The following is a 24,765-nucleotide window of genomic DNA, read 5'->3' as shown; positions in this document are numbered from 1 at the left end:
TAGGAGCAAGAGTAGGCCATTCGGCCCTTCGGGCCTGCTCCACCATTCAAAATGATCATGGCTGATTATCTAACTCAGTACCCTGTTCCCGCTTTTTCCCCATATCCCTTGATCCCTTTAAGAAGTATGATGGTGAGGGTGAGGGTGTTTAGGATGTTCAGAGCTTCGGGGGCATTGTGCTTTTTATGGCAGGGAAGGGGTGTGTTGTTGGAGCTGGGTTTATCTATTTTTTGTGAACTTTTGTGTTTGTTATACGTTTTATTTTTAGAATGGGTGAGCTGTTGCATGGTGGGAGATTATTTTTCTAGAATGTGATTGGCTAGAATTTTGTTGGTGGAATATGATTGGCCAAAAAGCTGAAATGGGGAACAAAGTTTTGTGCAATATGATTGGTGAATAACAAAATGAGAAAAATAACCAAAATAGCCGATTAGAAAGTAGAAAAACACAAAATTTAATTGATGAGGAAAAAGAAAACTGACAAACCGAATCAAGTTATAGTATGGACAATGATCATGTCAGACTTAAGAACTTTTATTATAAGGATATGTTTATGATTTTCATATTACCCAATTGGAGCACAATCTGTTCATCTTTTAATTGTAGGACACTAAAACAGTCAGGAGTGCTGCTAATAGTTACATCTAAAGCTGTTGGCAAGTATACCCTGAGCCTCATGAATCTGGAACCATTCCAGAAAGCCAATAGAGAAGACAGTAAACATATAAAGGAAATAGGAATGTGGCTGATGTGTGGCTAGAACAGGCACCAGCCAGCTGGAACCAAAATTGTCTCCTTGAAATCTGGGTAGGGACTTGTGACAAAGATTAATTATACCATGGAAAACTGCTGTTTGTCAGTTCTAATGCTAAGCGCGGATTCAGGTATACAGATCACATCTGGATCTCCATCCCTGTGATAAAGACTTGTTTATTTTTTTATAACTGAGCATTCTCTGTACACATTAGTGCACATACACTTGTCCTGTAATAAAATATTGGCAGAACTAATAGAAGAGGTGTCCTTTTAACACTGAATATTATTAATTAGAATTATAGAACTACAAGTAACTAGGCAACAATTTTCAAGGGGCAACGTTCTTTATGAAAACCTTTTATTGTGTTCAGGAGCAAGAAAAGTTGACATTGTGCACAAGTGATGCGATGATGTGTTTTAATAGACTTTATATTGCCATGTCATGTGCTCATAAAGAAAGGAAGAAATGTTTGCCTTTAAATTCATCAGGTTGAGAATTGGCCTCAGTATCCCTGGGCTAGGAAGCCCAAAAGTTACCCAGGGTTTATGCTCATTGCTACCCGGTGATCTTTGGTAGAAAGTGTACAAGTATCAACATCAGATGAGAATAGAAAAAATGGGAATTGGGATAGGCCCCAGGCATGCGAGGGCCTGATTGAGATGCAAAAGTCGGGTTCTGATGACATCATTCGGACCCCAGCCTTATTTTACCCCTGGCCATGACTTGAGCCCAGTGCCGATCACACCTGGGGTAGTTGGCATGAGAAGGCTCCAGGGCCAGAAGAGACTCAGGTAAGTAAACATTTTTAATTTTTTGAAGGTATCGTTCTTAGCCAGGAGGAGCAGGAATGCTCCACTGGGCCCTGTAAGGAATCTTTGAGCCTCTCCTGCCCCAGGCTTTCCTTCCCATTCCCGCAACTGTAATCGGCCTGCTTCCCCGCCCTGTCACTAGCCTTATACCAGGGACCATTTCCTTGTGTCTCTAGCAGCCTGCTGCCATGCAAATTCCCACTCTCATGTGCCAGCCTCCACGTCACTCCCGTCAGGTTCGGGTTGGAATTGAACCTGGTCCATGGTAATGAGACCTGGAGTTAAAATGGCCTGGTCCTCATGTCAGTGAGTTGGAGCAATCCTGCCGCTCACTCCGCCATCCCCATGCTGAACCCGCGCCCTGATTTAAAATCAGGGCTAATGTTCTTGCACTGACTCAACTACTATGGATGGCAGCAAACGTAAAGTGTTGCTGCTGTGCCTCAAAGGGGAACTGACTAATCTGACTAATATATAATTGCTCCAACAATTCAACGGCCAGACTTGGAAGAAGGGGCATATGGGTGAAGGAAGTGCAAGTGGCCAGGGAAGACTGCTCCTTTTACAGAGAGGGACCTGCAGGTGATACTGAATGTACTGGACACAGCAAAGGCTACAAGCCCTGACAACTTCCTGGCTATAATGCTGAAGACTTGTGCTCCAGAACTAGCTGCGCCTCTAGCCAAGCTGTTCCAGTACAGCTGCAATACTGGCATCTAACCGACAATGTGGAAAATTGCCCAGGTATGTCCTGTTCACAAAAAGCAGAACAATTCCAATGTGGCCAATTACTGGCCTATCAGCCTACTACCAATCATCAGCAAAGTGATGGAAGGAGTCGTCAACAGTGCTATCAAACGGCACTAACTCACCAATAACCTGTTCACTGATGCTCAGTTTGGGTTCTGCCAGAACCACTCGGCTCCAGACCTCATTACAGTCTTGGCCCAAACATTGACACAAGAGCTAACTTCCAGAGGTAAGTTAAGATTGACTGCCCTTGACATCAAGGCAGCAATTGACCAAGTGTGGCACCAAGGAGCCCTAGTAAAACTGAAGTCAGTGGGGATTGAAGAAAAATTCTCCAGTGGCTGGAGTCTTACCTGGTGCCAGCGATATTTCAGATTCTCCTTCTCCCTGCAACTCCCCCTCCCCCCCCCCCTTCCCATGCAATTGATCTTCATATTGTTGAAGAACTTAAATATGTATCTATTCTTGATGGGTGACATAGACAGCCCATCAACAACTCCTGTTGAGATAGTAACTTCATACTACAAATGAACCACTCCAGTCATGGACACTTTTACGATGCTCTGTCTATGGTGTAACATGAAGGAACCACCACCACAATTGAAAAAAAGTACTTTCCATTTTCTGCAATGACAACAGTGGCTACACTTCAAAAGTACTTCATTGGTTGCAAAGTGCCTTGGGGTGTCCTGAGGTCATAAAAGCGCTGCATAAATGCAAGTCTTTCATTCTTTCTTTAGCTAAGTGGCGTTCCATGTCAAATTGCCACAAAAAAATCTGCACCTGAATTATCGTCCTGACAAACTGCCAGTTCCCTTTAAGGCCCACCTGGAGCCCAATCTGCCACACGCAAATGGAGTCAAGACAGTGTGGTTTACGCCACCGGCCCATTTCCTCTAACTTCTACCCTAAATCCACCCCAATTAATTGCTACCACTATATAAGTGGCAACTGAGGAAGATATCACACCGAGGAAGCTGTTACTGAAGGTTGGCATTACTTTGCCCACATATTGATCTCTTTAGTACTCTGGAGGTTCAATCAGGACTTTTGCTGTTGGTTTCTCTCAGCTCTGCTCAAAGTACTGCTTTGCAATGGGGACATGGATTTCCCATTGAAATCCCTCTATTATGCTATGAAGATGATAAGGATTAGGACGCGGAAGAGGCTAGATTGGAGGCACATTGAGTCAGGCTTCACAGAATGTGTCTCTTTTCTACGTGCTCACTAGGGTCCAAAGACCAAGAAGGTCTTACTTGGACTTTTATGACCATCAGTGTCTCAGAAGTCTGTGCTTGCACAGCCGGCTACTGGGGAAATATGTCAACTATTGACTGAACGTTTGCAGCCCACTTCCAAAAGGAGAACAGCAGTCTTTGTACAAGTGAAGGTCACCATTACTTTTAATTTATTTCCACCTGGATCCTTCCAGGCAGCATCAGATCACCTTTGCCACATTAGTCAGGCAGTTGCTCATCATTGCATCAAGAAAGTCAGTGATGCTCTATTCAAGAGGGTTCACAATTCATATCCTTCCCAATGGAAGCAGACAAACAAACAAAGACTTTTCCAGTACTAAAGACTGGCAGGGTTCCCACAGATCCCAGGAACAATTGAAGGAATGCATGTGGTACTCAAAGGCCCATATAACAATCTCCTCAATTTTATGAACATTCATTTTATTAATGTCCAGACAGTGTGCAAAGCTAACCTTATCCTGATACCCGGGAAGCTGCCATGATTTATTGCACTCCGTTCCAGTGGCAGTATCACTGTCAGGATGAAGAGTACTGCTCCAAACCTACCCTCTATAGCAAATAAGGGTCCTGGGATTAAATTGCATGGATTTAGCAATGGATTCACATTGGTGAATGATATTCCTGCTCCGCCACTAACCTGCCAATGCTTCAAATAAACCCTGCTGCTAAAGCTGGATCCTGTGTCTCAAAAACTAAACTCCTCAATTCTTTCATGCTTCTTGTAAACTTTAGTCACTCGGTAGAGGATAGGACTCATTATTACTAAATGTCAAAAGCTATGCAATTGATACTTTAAGTAATTTACTGACTGGTCAGATAGAAAATTTTATTTTAAAATGAAAAGTTGTGTACATGCTTAGTTACCGAATATTGCACAGCTCTTATTGTGGCTTAGTTTATAATTTTAGTTTAAGCTTTCAGACAGAATTTGAGAGAACTGACTCTGAAGTATTTTTTTTCCAGTTGAATTGTTAAAGGACGGTTTGTCTGGTTTGCTCTTGGTTTCTTTTCAGATACAGGAGGTGACATTGCAGGCATAGCTCACAAATCAGCAAGTTAATGCGTCAGAGCACTCTCTAGTGTCAAGTAACAGCAACCCAATCTGTTACGTTTCCTGCAGATATGGTCCCTTGATGAAGGATTACAGGAGGTGACTGACATGCATCAAGTTCTTGGTGTCACTGACTGCATGAAAATTGGCATTCGTGTCCTCACAATCAACAAACCCTAGTCTGTGAGCTGGGAGGCCCGTCACTCCATTAACAGAATGTGGTTTGCAACACAGCTGCTTTGCACATTAATCTGTCAGCACAAATGACTCATTCATTTAAAAGGTAATTGCAATGAAGAAGGAGCCTTCCATCTACTGGTGTCCAAAATAAATGTTTTTGCAGTAAAGGGTTAAAGTTCATGAAGGATGTGCTTTCAAAATCTCTGGAAACTATCACTCCCAAATAATAAACATGTACTTTAGAGGCCGATCTCACTGTCACAATTAATCTGCCTGCTTTTTCAGTAATAACATCATCTTCTTCAGAATGTCTGATCCCCAGAATTTCATTTTATGTAACAATCAGAATATTAAAAGAAAATCAAAATCAATCAGATCGGGAAAAAATGAGACCATTAATTCCTCTCACAAGTGCTAGAAATCCCTTAAATTCTCAGAAGTGAAAAGGTTACTGGTTCAGAAACCGGGAAAATAGCTTTGATTGGATATTTTTAAGGTTGATGCGTCAGGAAAGATCTAAAAGCAGCTTTTTTTTTAGTGCATGTACAGTGGGAGTGCACTAAAATGAACATCATCACACTTCTATGATGCCATTATGTTTATTTATTTCCAACGGAGACCAGAAGTCTGTCATTTTGACGTGATGTCTGAGCTATTTCAATACTTTGAACACAGGAAGGATTGGAAACCACAGCCTTTGGTTGGATTATATTGCCACTACAGTTAGCTGTGGGATCAGGATGTACTGAAGAGCATGTAATGCATATATATAGGAATTAATAACAAGGTACTGCTACCAAAGCTTAGTATTTTGTCACCAATAGCACCTGCAACAGCATTTGCCATACACTGTCCACACTATGCATGGAAAATCTTTAAGGAATTAGCACCACCTAATGCTTAAATTATACATTACACTTATTTTTTTATTTTGCATCTTTTCCAACTCAAAAATAATTTACTATTGAGTTCAATAAATAATGGTCATTCTGTTTATGTTATGACATGGCCTGGTTGCTATCTTAATTGCACCGAAAGATAAGAGAAATGGCTTTGGTATTTGATTAAAACTAACCCCGGCATACTTGGAACTAGCTATGGCTACCTCAACTTCCTAAAACACATTAAGACATTTGGGGAGTAAATCTCTAACTTCCGCCCAAAACGGGTGCAAAATCCACAGAGCAGACACGCCACCTGCCCAAAGCCAGCATCGGGAGGCCCGAACAATTTTCAGATTTGGGCCTCATTTGAATGTAGTGGGCGAGCTGATGGTGCTCAATGGGCTCACCAATGCAGCTTTATGATTGCGGGAGGACGGGAAAGCGGCCAGCTCCCACCCTGAGCCGCCCGGAGGGTGGAGTAGGGAAGTGATCCCCAAGAGAGTGGTGAATAGGGGCTGGAAGCAGGCTGCAGTATTTTTGTGGAACCAGGAGCAGCACAAAAATAAAAGTAAAAAAAAGTTTGGGGCCATTTTTAAAGGGGCCACCATTGGTCCCTTTAAGGACCACTGGTTAGGTCACTTACCGCTTGGTACAAATGGGCGGAGCATGCGCGGCACATGTTTCAAAATTCAAATTCTAAATTCTAATCGGAGTCCTACAATGGGATAGGACTCCAATTTGCATATTTGAACAGCGTCCTGCCTGTTTCAGGTGGGTATGCAATTTGTCCATTTACAGACCCATCTGAAAATTGCATCAGGTGGGCCTTGAGCGGCCAAGGGGCAGCTGAGGTCCGCTCTCCCCACCCTCCAGATTTTCAACCACTTGATGCCCGTTTTTCAGGTAGGAAATGGGCAGCCGGCCATTGAAAATCGCATCCTTGTTTTCTTAGTTTTAACCATGCTGCTCCACAACACCTTGTTTCTCCTCTCCCTCAGTGCACAGGTACACACACACATACACACACACAAAGAAACAGAAAGACACACACTCATACTCAAATACAAACAAACATACACAAAAGCATACATTCACACAATCACACAAAAATAAACATACAAACAGACACACATAAATGCAATCACACACATGCACAAGCAAGCCAAAAGAAATATCAGGCTAGCTGTGTTTAAACTAATTATTTATGACGTCACAACTAGGTCAAACATGGGTCTCTCCCAGGTTCATGCAATAAGCCATTCCTTTTTGTCTCTCCCCTCCTCCTCACACAGACATACCAAAAACATTACAGAATTCCTTCATGTCACCAACCTATTTAACATGCTGGTAAGTAAAAACCAATATGCTTGTCCTCATGCCTTTTCCAATTTTCATAATGCCTATTTGTGAAGCCCCTTTTGACATGTTTCATGTTAAAGACATTATATAAATGTAACCAATTATTGAGAGATAAACTGGTGAATCAATGCCAGTCAGTTACAGCTATCTACCTATTCTATGTTAAATTTGGTATGTGGGGTCTGCGTTTCATTGAAAACTCATCATAAATTACTACAGTACTTTTTACTCCAGTAGTTGACGCTGAGATAGGCCTTTCATAGTTAAAGGTGTCATGCCATGTAACACACAATAGCTGCTATTTTTTAGGAAGGTTAAATCACTATCTTCCCACCAAAAGCTGTCTGAAATTTTTTCCATGCATCATTTTTTTTCTGTAACTGAAATTTCCAATGTCCAAAATAAGAGTCTAAACAAATTAAAATAAAATAAATTACATATTTTACAATAACATAAATAAATTTACCCATTGAATTGTCTTTTAATATTTTTACTTTACAGTCTCAGCCTCTTCCAAAAACCTGGGCTTAGACTTAATGGTCCTGAATTTATTCCGCTGTAACTTCAGCAATCAGCACTCCCTGGAGAAATGGTAAAAATAGTTGAAATCAGCCATTTGTACAGTTTGTCTGGGGGTTCCACCGATCTCCTGCTGAAGTTATGGTGGGAGATCGAGAGAACTCCCACAGAAATCCAGGGCCGATATTTATGTCCAGAGCTGTGTCTGTGAGCTGAATTTGTATTGTGCAGTCTAAACATGTGCAGTATGCCTAATTTTCCAGGTTGCATCAATACTGTTTAGTCAGTTATGCTGATGGAATATTTTTCAACAGCTTCTAGCACTTTCTACTCAGTAGCTTTTCTTCAAATAATTTTGAAAAATGAAAGGACAAATTTCAAAAGCCTTATTGAGGTAAAGTACATATTGAATTTTTTTTCTAAAAAGAACAGAGAGATGGGGGTGTGGACGAGAGAGAAAAAGATAGCTCTGGTTACACATCTGTTCTTGATTTTATTTTGTGCCCTATAAACTTTAAAAAGTGTATTAAACTAAATGGAGAGAGATGAGTCAGGGAGGTTGGAGAGAGAGAGATGGGGAGAATATCTTTCTTCATTTGATGTTACTTCAATTTTCAAAAAAAAATTGAATTTTGAAGCCAGCTAATTATCTCCACCTGTGCTTTGTTGACAGTAAAGGTCAACGCTAATCACACACACCTGTGAGATGGAAATCCTAATTTCTGACATAGATGAGACAGAGGGTGAGACAGAGAGAAAGACACAAATTTTTTTTTATTCGTTCATGGGATGTGGGCGACGCTGGCGAGGCCAGCATTTATTGCCCATCCCTAATTTGCCCTTGAGAAGGTGGTGGTGAGCCGCCTTCTTGAACCGCTGCAGTCTGTGTGGTGAAGGTTCTCCCACAGTGTTGTTAGGAAGGGAGTTCCAGGATTTTGACCCAGCAACGATGAAGGAACGGCGATATATTTCCAAGTCGGGATGGTGTGTGACTTGGGGGGGAACATGCAGGTGGTGGTGTTCCCATGTGCCTGCTGCTCTTGTCCTTCTAGGTGGTAGAGGTCGCGGGTTTGGGAGGTGCTGTCGAAGAAGCCTTGGCGAGTTGCTGCAGTGCATCCTGTGGATGGTACACACTGCAGCCACTGTGCGCCGGTGGTGAAGGGAGTGAATGTTTAGGGTGTTGGATGGGGTGCCAATCAAGCGGGCTGCTTTGTCCTGGATGGTGTCGAGCTTCTTGAGTGTTGTTTGAGCTGCACTCATCCATGCAAGTGGAGAGTATTCCATTACAATCCTGACTTGTGCCTTGTAGATGGTGGAAAGGCTTTGAGGAGTCAGGAGGTGAGTCACTCGCCGCAGAATACCCAGCCTCTGACCTGCTCTTGTAGCCACGTTATTTATATGGCTGGTCCAGTTAAGTTTCTGGTCAATGGTGACCCCCAGGATGTTGATGGTGAAGAGAATGGCAGACAGAAAGCAATTTCTTCTCGTTCTGGGTCAATTTCCTCAGGGCTTCTCCTGCTTTGCCGTCATAACTTTGGTGAAAACCCCATTTACACACGCAGATTGAGTTCCGCCAAACTTCCGCCGAGGTTATGCTGGTGGAGCGGGAGAAGACCCAAGGAATTCACCTCTTTAATTTGATTTCTTTTTTTTAAAAAAAGCAAGTTGAATTTTGAGAACAAACAAAGCCTCTTTGAGGGAAACAAGTAGGAAGGAGGGTTGAAGTGGGAGGTGAGGCAGGAAACTGGCTGTAAATAAAGGGCACCCACTCTTGGGGAAGGGGTGTGAGTGGGAGGACAAAGGGTGAAGTGAGTGACAGTGGAGCCATGCACAAGGGAGGACACAGGGGTCATTCAAAAATGAAAAAGCAAGGGTGTGATGGGTGTGAAGGGGTGGTAGGAAGCAGAATGGGTAGAGGGAAAGTGAAGGGGTATGGGACACAATGAGAGCGAGGTGGTGAGGGAAACACAAGCGATTGGGGAGAGGAGGGAATGGGAAACACTTAATGAGCACAATTTCCCCACAATCCCACCCTAAATGCAGACTTCAGCTGTTGGTGGCTCCTTCTCCTACCACATCATGCAATTCCACCCATCATATTTGACCCAAAACAAAAGAAGTAAAGACAGAAAGAGTGAAACAGAAGATGACAGAGAGAGAAGCAAAAAGAAAAGTTGAGGAGAATAGCAGTAGAGAAGAGAAAGAGAGAAACAGAAGCAGAAGAGGAGAGACATAAAGATTCAGCAACACAGATTCATCAGAGACAGCAGGAGAGAGACCATATTCTCTGATTTACTGTGTACAATAGCATGTGAAACCAACTTGTATATTAATAAAATTACTGGATTTCATTTTTACCTCTTGCTATACAAATTAGGCCAGACATTTCCCTCTGAAAATAATGGAAATGTCTGAAATTCCTAGGTCAATAAATGCAGATTTTAATAGTTGTGTCAAGCTGTATTAACAGCCACTCAACTTGGTGTCCATATTACACCAAAACAGACTGTAACCTATGTGAAATAGAAATTATTTCTCACAGTTTACACTTTACTTTAAAACTCAACCAAGGACAGGTCAGCCCCCTGAGAACATCCTCACTGGGTACCCCAAGATGAGAGATAGTGGATTTAAGCAAATGATGCGTGGCCTATGGTCGCAAACTAGCTGTATGTTGAGGGAGCGGAATCCCTTTCGATTGATAAAGATGCCAGGCTGGTGATAGGGAGCCTGTAAGGCAATGGATGTGCAGTCAATGGCACCCTGCACCCTGGGAAAGCCTGCCATGTGTGCGAAACCTAGTGTTCTCTCGTCCTGCTTCACTCTGTCGATAGGGAAGGAGATGTAGATGTTTGTCCTGGCATAGAGAGTCTCGGTGACCTCCCTGATACATCGGTGTACCGCCAACTGGGAGATGTTGCTGATGTCACCAGCAGCAGCCTGAAAAGAGCCCATGGCATAAAAGTTGATGGCCACGGTGACTTTGACAGTCATGCCCTGATTTGAGGCTGGAGTTGTGGCTGTAGCAGGTGACATAGTTTGATGACAGCCTCCTTGGTGAAGCAAAGACGCCTCACACATTGCTCCTGAGTAAAACTGATGTAGGAGAGATGCTCCCTGAAGATTCTGTGTGGATATGGCCTCCTGTGCAGTGCCCTCCACCTCCTCCTCCCTCTTTTGACAGCTTCTCCTTTTCTATGGTGTCTTCCTTGCAGCTTCCCCTCATCCTCTAGCCTCGAAGGCAGTCCAATGAGACCATCCATGTCTGCAGCCAAACTATTTCTGAGGCAAAGAACAACAACAGTGCAAGTCCAGCAAAACCTTTCTGTGTGTAGACAAAGTGAACTTTGGTGATACAGCGCACTAAAAACCACCCAGAAGTCAAGCAGCAGCCTGAAATGATAAACCAGCAACTAACCTTTAAATACTGCATGATCCCTTTAAATAGCATTGGTGAGGGGGCCTCCCTGCTGGTTAGCGCCATGTTGTGTTGTGTGAGCTCAGCACGTGGCGAGTGAAACATCAAGGCGATCAAAAATCTCCAGTGGATCCTGCAAGGAGCACAGGGCTGTAATTTACACAAATTATTCTTGACTTTCAATGCTGCCGGTGTGCGCGCCTGTCGCCAGAGCAACCTTCTTTCCAATATGGCGGGCGGCGCACTTCCAACTGAAAATGTGCACACGCTTCCTGCCCGCCATAGTGGGGATTAGAAGGCCGGTTAGCACCTGAGAAACGAGCACTGTGCGGCCAAATTTATAGGCCCATAAGTCAGTAGCTAGATAGAAACAGTACTTAAAAGCTTATAGCACTGCAGTCTAAAGCCACCTTCTTGTGTTTCTGCTGAGCAATGCATAGCAGTAGAAAGGTGAAAAGCTGACAGCAGAGAGCAATGCTGCATATTTGTAACAGGATCATCCATGTAACTACTGCACATGCTCAGTGTAAATGTAAAGTTCTATTTTGGTTATCCTTTCAAATGTCCTTTCTGACGACATGCTGTGCATTTCCAGCATTTTCTGATTCTATCACACACACGTTCATTTGCTGATATAATCGGTACAGGCATTCTTTATTGTTTCAAATATTTGAATTATGCTTTGACTAGTCCTTTGCTTCTCAAAGGTCTTATGAAATCATTAGTTTGTTTGACATATCATTTGTAGAAAATGAATGTAAACTTCAAGTGGTGATTATTAGGCATTTACATTTTAAAAATGGAAACATAGAAGTATTTTTCATTTGCGCTGTAGATCTTCTTGATAATATGATGGTTAAGATTCAGTTTAAGAAACCTGCATTTTAATGAGAGGCATGTTACACCCAAGGTCTGTTACTTACAAATTCTACATCTTAGTATGTGGATGCTGTAAATGGCGCTATTGAAACATTGATGTTTACAACTTCACAACAGTGAATAATTCACTAAAGATTAACTAAGTAATACAATATCATCGTGTTATTTTGTCAAATTCTTTTACCAAATTACTTGCAAATGCAGATACTGTAAATATCAATCCTTAAATACCAAAATACAGACATTCTAAGTATCAGCTAACAAAATCCATCAACATAGAAATTTAAGGCAAATAGCGTGGTATATAGGCAAGCACGATAAACAGAGGAGGGTGTTATTTATTCTTGTAGGGGAAAAATAAATATTTTGTTGTATTACTTTCAGGCACTTTGAGTCTTAAACTATAATCAAACTTTGGATTACTCATCAAAACGTTTTACTCTGAGCGAAATGGAACAAGGAATAAGTTCAGAGACACCTTTTTAAAAACATCCCACTGTTGCTCTGTGTGCCAATTTCTCCTTCTACCTCACCTCAGCTAATCTGGTGTTCTAGATTTTGTACTGACTCTTTCCCTTTCTAATTGGATCTTAAACCTTATTGTATTGTGATCACTACTCCCAAAGTGCTCACCCACGTGCAGCTAATGTACCTGATGTACTTCATTACTCATAGCCACATCTAGCAGTGCCAGGCGGGTCAGCAGCAGAGGTTCCTGGCAGGCCAGTCCCATGTTTACGCTTACGCCGGAATCAAAGGCCCACAGATTTTCAGCGCCTTGTTCTTTAACTTTACACACGGAGCAAAAAACTTCCCGACCCACGTACGACCTGCAGCTGAGAGGATACGAGGTGGAGGGGATAACTTGCTTCTAGTCTTCTATCAATGCTACTTCTTAGCTACTGCTGAGGAGCACATGACAGGAATGACTCTCATTTTCACACCACATGGGAGGAGGTACCTGTACTTGTCACCCCCTGAAAGCAATTTGGCTGAGATCAGCAACTCATGGGAGATTAACCTTGTGTTGTCCCTCCTCTCGTTGCTGTGCCACTGCACACCTTAGTGCTCAAAATGTTGGATTTTAATATTAGAAATGGTGTCATATGTGATATTGCTGCTGATTTTACCCACTTGGGGATTTTAAACGTGATTTCTTTTATAGTCCTTATTTTCTTGCAAGAATGGTTTTGCAATATTTTAAAATGAAATAGTTATTACCCAATGATTGAAGATTGTAGGTTGAGTGTTTATTTTAATGCACGTAGCTGTGGGGCGTTTAAAAGAAGAAAAATTATGGAATGAATAAATACATAGCTTTTTGTTTAGTCTAAGTCTGTCATGACTGTCTCCTGGATGTGTCTTGTTCTGTCCCGGTTCGTTAATCTCCCTCTCTTGGCTGCACCCCACTGTATCCCATCTACCACCTCCATGATCTGTTTCTTGGCTGCTTTCCATTTTGTCCCACTTCACATATTTTACATGTCTCTCCTTTAATCCCCATTGTGTCCCAATTCAAACTTCTCAGGGCTCTCTGCTGGCTGCATCCTATTCTGTCCAAGCTCACTTTTCCATTCTCAGTCTATCGGTAGCACTGATAAGACAGTGCATGCTGATTGAAAAATATCACACTGGCAGCACCATGAGATTCTGTTCAAATTATGGCAAGCTGGAAGAAACAAAGCAATTAAAATGTATAAAAGGAAACAACAAAATCAAAACAGAAAAAGAGAAGACCTGAAAGAGAGGAAAGAACGATATTTGGTGTTTTATTATTTGTGATGCTGAATAACACACTAACACATATATTCTGACTTTGTGGAATGTAATCTAATTTTCTTTCTTTGTAAGTTATATTTCATTAATTATGTCATGCCATTGTTGGTCATAAAAATGCCTCTCTCCTTGTTACTAAAACCAAAAAGGCCAGCATGGCTTTAACTATTACTGTTTTAGGGAAGAAAGGCCTGGAAGAGCAGCACAACACAATGACACCACACACAAGCAACCGATGAGACATTTTTGTTACATGAATTATATCATTATGTGTATTTTTACCAACAGAAGCAAAACGCTTTCTTACCACTTTAACAGAGACAACAATGCTGCCAGAAGTGTTCAAGTTGCTGAGAGTGCATTTCTCTAGTATTACTGTCCTTCTGCTCTGGTGCCTTCAGCACTTTAAGGATTTTGATTTAATCTGTGATGACTGCTTCATAGACACCATCACATTTAGTGGCGGATTAGGTGGGAATTAACATTTTGGCAAAGTGTAATGCTTGTTGCGTATTTTTAGGGGAAGGGTGTTTCTCTTCTACATTTCTCACTTCCTTTCCTGAAGGCACTGGGCCAATTTTCATCCACTGGTGTTTTTACCACCAGTAGTTAAGGACTGGTGCTAATACCATCAGATTAGTCGAGGTAGATTTTCCATTTTAGCACCAAGGTGTAAAGCATCTCCTGGGCAAGGTAAGTAGAGAAAAATTGGGCAGGGACTACACACCTACAATGCTGCCTATGTGATGTTCCAGCCATTAGTTTAAATGGATGGAAAAATGGGATACTTTTATTGCATACATGTGATCCTTCCCATCAATTTTCCTCTGTGCACTATCCCCAGGCAATGAGCCTGGAGGAGTATAGAAAGTACAGGGATGATATAAAAAAGGAAATAAGCAAAGCAAAGAGAGGGCATGAGTAAATATTAGCTATTAAGATTAAAGAAAACCCAAAGATGTTTTATCAGTACATTAAGAACAAGAGGATAGCTAAGGAAAAGGTGGGACCTATCAGAGATGATAAGGGTAACTTATGTGTAGAAGCAGAGGATGTGGGTAGGGTTTTAAATGAATATTTTGTCTCCGTATTCACAAAGGAAAGGGATGATCCGGACGTTGTAGTTAAAGAGGAGAGGTGTGAAATATTGGATAAGGTAAACATAATGAGAGAGGAAGTACTAGAGTAGGGAGCACAGTCTAAAAATTAGAGCCAGACCTTTCAGGAGCGAGATTAGAAAACATTTCTACACACAAAGGGTTGTAGAAGTTTGGAACTCTCTTCCGCAAACAGCAATTGATACTAGCTCAATTGCTAAATTTAAATCTGAGATAGATAGCTTTTTGGCAACCAAAGGTATTAAGGGATATGGGCCAAAGGCAGGTATATGGAGTTAGATCACAGATCAGCCATGATCTTATCAAATGGCGGAGCAGGCACGAGGGGCTGAATGGCCTACTCCTGTTCCAATGTTCCTATGTTCCTACTAGAGGGACTGGAATCCTTGAAAGTTGATAAGTCAGCAAGGCCGGATAGATTGTTTCCTAGGCTATTGAAGGAAGCCAGGGAGGAAATAACGGATGCTCTGAGGATCATTTTCCAATCCTCACTAGATACAGGGGAGGTACCGGAGGCCTGGAAAACTGCAAACATAGTACAATTGTTTAAAAAGGGTACGAGGGAAAGGCCGAACAATTATAGGCTGGTCAGTCTTACCTCGGTGGTGGGCAAACTATTAGAATCAATACTGAGAGATAGGATAAACTGTCACTTGGAAAGGCATGGTTTAATCAGGGATTTGTTCAGGGAAGGTCATGCCTTACAAATTTGATTAAATTCTTTGAGGAAGTTACAAGGAGGATTGATGAGGGTAGTGCAGTGGATGTTGTCTACATGGATTTTAGTAAGGCATTTGACAAGGTCCCACATGGCAGACTGGTCAGAAAGGTAAAAGCCCATGGGTTACAGGGAAATGTGGCGAATTGGATCCAAGATTGGCTCAGCAATAGGAAACAAAGGGTAAAAGTCGATGGATGTCTTTGCGAATGGAAATCCGTTTCCAGTGGTGTGCCACAGGCTCAGTGTTGGGTTCCTTGCTGTTTGTGGTATATATTAATGATTTGGACTTGAATGTAGGGGGCATGATTGGCAAATTTGCAGACGACACAAAAGTTGGCCATGTAGTTGATAGTGAAGAGGATAGCTGTAGAGTCCAAGAAGATGTCAATGGGTTGGTGTAGTGGGCGGAAAAGTGGCAAATGGAGTTCAACCCGGAGAAGTGTGAGGTAATGCACTTAGGGAGGGCAAACAGTAAAAGGGAATACACAGTAAACGGGAATATATTGAGAGGGGTGGAGGAAGTGAGAGACCTTGGTGTGCATGTACACAGGTCCCTCAAGGTGGCAGTACAGGTAGATAAGGTTGTGAAGAAGGCATACGGAATGCTCTCTGTTATTAGCCGAGGAATAGAATACAAAAGCAGGGATGTAATGATGGAACTGTATAAAACACTGGTAAGGCCACAGCTGGAGTGTTGTGCGCAGTTCTGGTTGCCACATTACAGGAAGGATGTAATTGCTCTGGAGAACGTGCAGAGAAGATTTACTAGAATGTTGCCAGGGCTTGAAAATTGCAGCTATGAGGAGAGATTGGATAGGCTGGGGTTGTTTTCCTTGGAGCAGAGGGAGCTGAGGGGAGACTTGATTGAGGTGTACAAAATTATGAGGGGCCTAGATAGAGTAGACAGGAAGTACCTGTTTCCCCTAGCGGAGAGTTCAAGAACTACAGGACATAGATTTAAGCTGATTGGCGGAAGGATTAGAGGGGACATGAGGAAAAACTTTTTACCCAGAGGGTGGTGGGTGTATGGAATTCGCTGCCTGAATTGGTAGTAGAGGCAGGGACCCTCAACTCTTTTAAAAGATACCTGGACCTGCGCCTAAAGTGCTGTAAGCTGCAGGGCTACGAACCAGGTGCTGGAAGGTGGGATTAGAACAACCTGGTTGTTCTTCGAGCTGGCACAGACACCATGGGCCAAATGGCCCCCTTCTGTGCTGCATCTTTTCTATGGTTCTATGGTTCTAATGCTTTACACCCAAAGACTAAAGAGACAAATCTGCTCCACAATGTGGTAGAACTGTGCAGATGTAGGGAACATTTCAGTGGTGGGAGTGGAAAATTGCATTTAAGTGAAATTTACAGGAATGGGGACAATTACAATGAAGTATCACAACAGGATGATAATTTTTAAAGCCTTTAAAAGACTCAAAAGGCATCTTGACTACTGGCAGCCTTTTCCAAGTTCTGCAGTTACCTTTTACAGCAACTCTAGACCGATCTTTTGTTTCTTAACTTGTCCCATTACCTTTGCCTTGCACCATCATCCCTTTTGTCATTTAATCACTCTTGCCCTACACCCTATCATAGACCTTCCTTTTTGTTCTTTCCTTCTCTCCCCTCCCTAACTGCCCCCCCACCCCCCATACACACACCGTTCCCTGGCTCTATACTTGCTTAAAAACTTTAACTCTTTAACATGTTCCAATTCTAACTATAGGTCTTCGACCTGAAATATTAACTCTCTTTCTTTCTCCACAGATGCTGCCTCACCTGCTGAGCTTTTCAGCATTTTCTGTTTTTATTTGCCAAGTTCTAAACCTATGGAATTCTCTTCCAGGGTTAGTGGTTAAGGCAGAAACTATGCCAACATTCAAGATTAGATTGGATGGTGGATGAAGGAAAAGAGGGTGAAAAAATATGGGAACAGGATGGGTAAACGTGATTAGGACTGTTTGCTAGTGTGGAGGGTAAATGCAGACATGGGCTGGTTGGGCCAAATGGCCTGTTTTTATGTTGTAACTACCATGTATGTACAGTTGTATAAACTTGCATTTTATTCTCTTGAGTTTAGAAGGTTGAGGGGTAATTTAATTGAGGTGTTTAAAATGATAAAAGGACTCGATAGAGTAGATACAGAGAAGCTATTTCCTTTGGTGGGGGAATCTAGAACAAGGGGGCATAATCTTGAAATTAGAGCTAGGCCATTTAGGAGGGAAATCAGGAAGCACTTTTTCCACAAAAAGGGTAGTAGAGATCTGGAATTCTCTCCCCCAAAAGGCTGTGGAGGCCGGGACATTTGGAGCTTTCAAGACTGAGACCGATAGACTTTTGTTAGGTAACGGTATCAAGGGATATGGAACTACGGCGGGTAAATGGAGTTGAGGTACAGATCAGCTATGATCTTATTGAATGGCGGAGCAGGCTTGAGGAGGTGAATGATCTACTCCCGTCGCTATGTTTCTATGTTCATAGGAGGCATTACAGCAGAGTCTGATTCTGTTCTCAGCTGATGTCTACACAGGTACTCTTTCAAGCAGGAATTATTGGATATGTATCAGGAATCATGCCTTTATTTTTTCATCTCCCTAGCCCAAGGGCATGGAAACCACCTTATTGCCATACTGGAGGAGATCAGCTAACTTAGCACAAACTGATGATCAACCTTGAGAATTTCCTGGTCTATATTCCTGGTTATTCACTTGGCAGTGAATTTACCACCTGACCCATGGTGGGAGCTATTTCTCAGTTCTTATTTGGGAAAATAAAATATTGCATAATTATATGTTGCATTTTGATGCAATGAATGGTAAAGTACAATGGTACATAAAACAACAAAATGGAAGTTAATATATTCTTAAAGCAGTTTTACATCAGTGTTGTTTATTCAGCCAAGGTTCATGAAATAGCTTGTTCTAAACAGCCAGCAACTAAGTGATTGTCAGAAAGATTTCCCAAACTTCTTCAATCATCACCAGGAATTTTCTTGGGGGTTTTCCTGATCGGCCGCCATAACTTCAGCGGAAGATCAACGGAATCCGTTTATGAGTTTATCTGGGGTTTCCACAGATTTCCTGCTGAAGTTATGGCAGCTGATCAGGAAAGCCTCCGCAGAAACTCCCAGTATACATGTTTTTAACTTTCTTGCTCCAAAGTGTTTAAAAAAGGCTAGTGATTCTCATTTAAGGGGTAATTTACACACTTAAACAGGGTGTCCGACACATTTCCAGCAAAGTTACAGTGGCACAATGGCAGAAAGTCCAAGGAAATTCAAGACCTGACTGTTCACAGTCACCCATTTGAGTAAAGGCAAAAGGACCCATGTTATAGATTCATCACTCAGACCAATGAGAAAAGCAGCTTACTTAAAAATAAAATAAAAAACATTTAGCAAAATGATGGAAGAAGTAATCAACAACAAACTGCTAGTAAGGGCACTGCCTACCCTCACACATACAACAGATCTTCATTATGACATATGTTTGGGAGCCAGTCAAGCAGCATATTATCATAAGAGAGCATTATAAACGAGTCTCAGCCTTGCACCAAATGCTGCTGATTAAACTGTTCCCCAGTCACCCATTTCAGTAATGCTTAAAGAATCTGAATTATAGTTTTTATTTTTGCCGTGCAAACCTTTCAAGGAGCTGCTCACTAACCCGTTCACAATGAATGCATTTCAATAACATATATATATATATATATATATATATCACACTTCACATGTCACATTTTGTTACAAATGCAAAATAATCTTAAAGAAAAAAAAATCCAGACATCGATCTGGAGCTTAAAACTCATAAGCACTGAACAACTGCCCTCTGCTTGACCTCACCAATTTATAAGTAGCTACAATTACTTAGATTTGCCTACTTGGAACAATAGTCTTAATTGGATGGGCCACGTTAGGGATGAACATCATAAATATTTTCCAGACCCAGACTACTCGTGAGTAAACCCACAGAGGATCTGGTAGTAGTTAAAAACAAACAAAGCCTGGCACGACATTGTTGCTGATCCAAAGTGCTCTGCAATGAATGCGACAATGCAGGTCACACCGACAGTTCCATATCCACCGAGTTCTCACATTTAAATGGACATCAAGGTTAGTAGCAGCCAGGTACTTCTCCAAAGGGTAGGAATGGAAACAAGAGGTAGATTTTCTCTAATTCCCTCCGACGAACGCTCAGCGGCTGCTACCACTGCTACAACAACAACTTGCACTTGTATAGCATCTTTACAAAAAACATCTCAAGGCGTTTCACGCAGCCATGAGGAAAAACATGGACGCCAAGCCAAAGAAGGGCACATTAGGAAGAGTGGCCAAAAGCTTGATCAAGGTGGGTTTTAAGGAGACTCTTAAAGGAGGATAGGGAGGTGAAGTGGCAGAGGGGTTTAGGAAGGGAATTCCAGAGTGTGGGGCATAGGTGGCTGAAGGCACAGCCATCAAAAGTGAGGGGAAAAAAGAGGAGGATGCACAAGAGGCTGAAGACAGAGGAACGGAGAGTTTGCGGCGGGGGGGCTTGTAGCACTGGATGAGGTTACAGAGAATGGGAGGGACAAGGCCATGGAGCAATTTAAACACAAGGATGAACATTTTCAATCTGAGGCATTGGGGAACCAGGAACCAATATAGGTTAGCGAGGACAGGGGTGATTGACTTGGCATCTCCCACAAAGCCCACCCCAGGAAGCACAAACAAGCTCAAAAACTCATCCTGTTGACAATTGAAAATATAAATCCATTGTGCCCCTTAGATATGTTACAGATTAAGCAAGAAATCAACTTTAGATTGTAGCTTAAGACTTTTTATCCTCTCAATATTCAAAGAGAAAGTAAGGATCCATAAAAATAGTATGTTGTGACTGAGATCACACTCAAGGTTAGAGCATTATAAGAAAGGCCAGTTAAATCTACATTTAGTCCATGAAAGCCATCCTGATCCAGCAAATAGCAAAGTTCAAGGATTATTGCTCAAAATAAATTGAGTAGAGAGGTAGCCTTAGACAATCCCTACATCAATAACTGCTCTCTCTAAGTGCTACCCTCCTGCACAAATTCCCTATTACACATTTTGAGTATTCAATTTTTAAAAACTTTTCTTTCAAAAACCCACAATAAATTTCTACAGTTTGAATATTACATGATCCCTCTTTGTTCCCCCTCTCTTTTAAAACCACCCACAACATTCATCAACCTTTGGCAGAAATGGCAAACAGCTGACTTACTCCTAAGTTTCTGCCAATTATGCTATGCAGTCAGTAGCTGAGACTGAGCAATAGTGCCAGTTGACTCATCCTCCTCTTTCTCTTCTTCTGGAGAAAGGACCTCTACTGTGTTCAGTACATCTCCATATGACTCAGTTGAGAAGAATGACTCAGTTTGGCAGGGAACAGTGCTGCACATTGACTCATCTATGATGTTCTCGCTTCTTCAGAGGAAGATCCTTCACTCTATTCAAAGAACCCACCTAAAATCACCAAGTCACACATGGGGAATTGTGGGCACATATCCATGTTATACTTCATTACTGTAAGGAGTTGCACAACACCAGGTTATAGTCCAACAGCTCTATTTGAAATCACAAGCTTTCGGAGCTTTCCTCCTTCGTCAGGTGACTTCAAATAAAGCTGTTGGACTATAACCTGGTGTTGTGCGACTCCTTACATTTGTCCACCCCAGTCCATCACCGGCATCTCCACATCATACTTCATTACAGCACCGATGTACCAAGTTTCTATCTACACATTTATCATACTGATTTATTAGTTTAGAGAAATATACAGAAGCCTACAGATATTTCAAACTTTACTGTATTCTTGGAATAATTTAACCAACACGTTTAACTTATAAAAATCTTGATCTTGATGCAGAAGTGTTACATCGGCCATTGAAGGGTTAAACAGCTGCAGGCTCCTTCTCCCAGTTTTCTTTGCTTCTGCTGTTTCTCATTGACAGCTTGCCAGTTACATAAATGCTTTCCTCATGAGAATTCCACTTCTACCCACAGTCAGTACCTGTCGTAGCTTGTCATTGTCAAAGAGACTGTACACCTCCATTTTATGTACTGTGACCCTGGCAACAGGTTACCTGTCACCCTCCCAGCTGTGGAATGGCGTATGGGTCTTAAAGAGGAGAGAAAAAAATCTCAACAGACATTGACATGAAAAATATAGTTTTTCTTTTGTAAACCATTGTATTTTAAGATACAGAAGTGTTGATGCTTGGAGTGTTGTGGGACAGGTAACATACACCATTGGTCAAGGAGCCTTGAATCAATAATAATGTTGCAGACATCAGCTGGAGCCCACATTTGTTTAGAGGCAGCTTTCCCCCATGCACCCAATGATAGTGAAAGCTCTCTACTCAAAAAACTGTCGTCTTTATAGTTAAATGAATACATTGTTACACAACTGTTAAGCATGCAGGGTGGCCAGACAGAAACCTATGTCTCTTTGTAGGTACAAGGAGACAGGGATGAAGAAGAGAAAACACTTGCAAATCCTATAGTTACTTAAGCTGTGAAGAGGGAAAAAAAGAAGAGAAAATTAAGGGAACAAAAATAAAAAAAAGAGGAATCAAGAATATTTTGATGTCACTTGGTTTTGTCCTTGTGGTCAGTATGACAGACTCAGCTTGATGCTTTTACCTACTTTTATTGCTCAAATGAAGCCCTTTGGTACACAGACAACAGGTATGACTGAAAATTCCACACCTAGGATTTATGCAGTGTTGATTATACCTTCCTCATGCTTACATTTTCTTCTTACTCCCCACTTATGGAAGGTAACTCTGAGCACCATGTTAAACTATTTGTAGGATTGTACGTTCAAGGAGTTGAATTATATTCATTGTGCACCTCCTGTGGACTCTAGCTAAGATAAATGGTGTCCTCTAGTGGCCAACAATATATTTATATATAACAGAGGATCATAAATCACTGTTAAAAACAATTGTGAATTTTAAGAATATATTCTGTTGGCAGCTCTGTTATTGGTATTGATGCAGCAAAATTATGAGTGAAGTGTGTAAATAAAATATCTAGTCAACTTCAAATAAATGCATTCAGCTCAGATGAAGGGGGTACACCTGAAACATTAACCTTTCTTTCTTCTTCAGAGATGTTGGTGGACCTGTTGTGTTAATTCCAGCAATTTCTGTTTTTATATCAGTTTTTCAGCACTTGCAGTTTTCCTTTATCTTTCTACAGTTTTATTCACTGCCGCTTCTCTTTCACAAATACAAGCCTTGAAGACATTCTGTTCTCTTTGTTGTGATTGTTGTTTGTCTCTTTTATCCTGTTCATCATCATGTTGTCCCTTTCCCTTCTTGTTTGTGATTATGTATTTGCCAAAACCAGTTTTCACAGCAAAATCTCTTTTCTTGGCACCTGCTTCCAGCTCTGACTCATCCACATGGGTTGCAACTGAAGTTTCACTCTTCCTCCATTGGATTTACTCATGATCACTAATACCTTCTGATGTTCAGTGCTTCTCTGGCTACTGCTCTCTGCTTTCCGTGCTATCTGCCCTGTCTGCCATGCACCACCACATGCATGTGCTCAACCTATCTCCGCAGCAACATTGGCTCAGTCTACATCATAGCTGTCCTAGTCATCAGTTCAACGTAATCCTTCATCTCATTTGCTGCTTTAACAAAACATTTTTTCTCTTCCTTTCAGGTAGAGAGGATCAGAAAAGCAAGCAACTCTTGGATTCATGCCAATCCCCCAGATCCTTCATCCCCATTACCTTTTTCTAACCATACTTCTCCTAACCTCACTCCAATCCAGATGCCTTTTTGCAGGGTTTCCACCATCCCCTTTGAACTTCCACTTTCTGACAAGATATCCTCAATAAGAGCATTAGCGTCATCCCCCTCCCCCTCCACCTAAATTCCGAGCTGAATGAATTCTAGGCTCGACATGGTGCTGAACGATTCTATTGCCACCATAGTTTCTGTTGGTGTCCGAGGGAAGAAGAGGCAGGTTGATGTCAGAATATAGTTGCGGCGGGAGATGTGTGTCTTGAAGGTTGACCTGTCTTTTCGGGTACAGGCAGATCTACTCTGTGCTTCAATATTTTATTTTCCATTTAAGATCTCTGCATTTTTAAAATATTTCCTTCATTTTATTATGTTTTTCCATGTGTGGGCCTTTCTCACTGTCTTGGTAAATTTCACACTGTTTTGCTCTTGTCCTTTCATTGGCTCACTGAGATGATCTTTTATATCATCTACAAGTTTATATTTTTCTGATAAACAATTTGCAGGCCATTTACCCAGTTAACTTCCTTTCTTAGAGTACCTGTTGTTTCTTCCCTCTCTGCACAAACTATAAAGGGGCTTGCTTATCTTTCAGTGGCTATAACTGGTCATAACTGTACAAACTAAGCAGTAACACTGAGGATTTCTCAGTTATATATCAATGGAACTGTTTATTGAAAATTAATGTAAAAATGTATTAAATTAAAAAGATGAACTTTGAAATAAAAATGATGAATCCTCGAACAAAAGAGCAATGAACGCATACAGTAAATTCAGACTTTGATTTTTGATTGATTGCTTGTGCCCATAATATGCTATGGGCGCTAAATTAGGCCGTGTAGCGCCCATTGTTTCAGCGCTACACGGGCTCTCCGACATCCAAGATGGCGTCTTGGATGCGCACGCACGTTTCCAGCGAGTTCAGAGAAGGTTGATTCCGGGTATGGAAGGGTTGTCTTATGAGGAAAGACTGAACAGGTTGGGTCTATACTCATTGGAGTTTAGAAGAATGAGAGGAGATCTTATTGAAACATACAAGATTCTGAGGGGACTCGATAGGGTAGATGCTGAGAGGATGTTACCCCTTATGGGGGAATCTAAAACTAGGGGGGCATAGTCTCAGAATAAGGGGTCGCCCGTTTAAGACAGAAATGAGGAGGAATTTCTTCTCCCAGAGGGTCGTGAATCTTTGGAATTCTTTACCCCAAAAAGCTGTGACGGCTGAGTCACTGAATACATTCAAGGCTGAGTTAGACAAATTTTTGAACAGCAAGGGAGTCAAAGGATATGGGGAAAGGGCGGGAAAGTGGAGTTGAGGTAAAAATCAGATCAGCCATGATCTCATTAAATGGCGGAGCAGGCTCAAGGGGCCGAATGGTCTACTCCTGCTCCTATCTCTTATGGTCTTATGATCTCTTATGGTGACGTGCGCTGGACACTACCTTGGTATAGGAGTTAGAGCAGGCGCAGATAACGAACGCTGGAATCATGTAAAGTAGGGAGAAAATGGCTTCAATCAATGTG

At 41.8% G+C, this 24,765-nt stretch overlaps 1 long non-coding RNA gene across 2 annotated transcripts in view; it reads left to right on the top strand.

Annotated features, from left to right (window-relative positions):
• The window catches only part of LOC137327277 (uncharacterized), a 76,922-nt gene extending 52,948 nt beyond the window's left edge, over positions 1-23,974 (top strand). For both annotated transcript variants that reach the window (XR_010964414.1, XR_010964415.1), the window contains exon 4: positions 23,159-23,974. This is a non-coding gene — a long non-coding RNA (uncharacterized lncRNA). The remainder of the gene's footprint in view (positions 1-23,158) is intronic.
• The last annotated feature ends 791 nt before the right edge of the window (positions 23,975-24,765 follow it).

This window comes from Heptranchias perlo, chromosome 11, assembly GCF_035084215.1.
Source record: "Heptranchias perlo isolate sHepPer1 chromosome 11, sHepPer1.hap1, whole genome shotgun sequence".
Classification (NCBI taxonomy): domain Eukaryota; kingdom Metazoa; phylum Chordata; class Chondrichthyes; order Hexanchiformes; family Hexanchidae; genus Heptranchias; species Heptranchias perlo.
The sequence above is the reverse complement of the archived record's forward strand: the minus strand, read 5'-3'. Positions and strand labels throughout refer to the sequence as shown.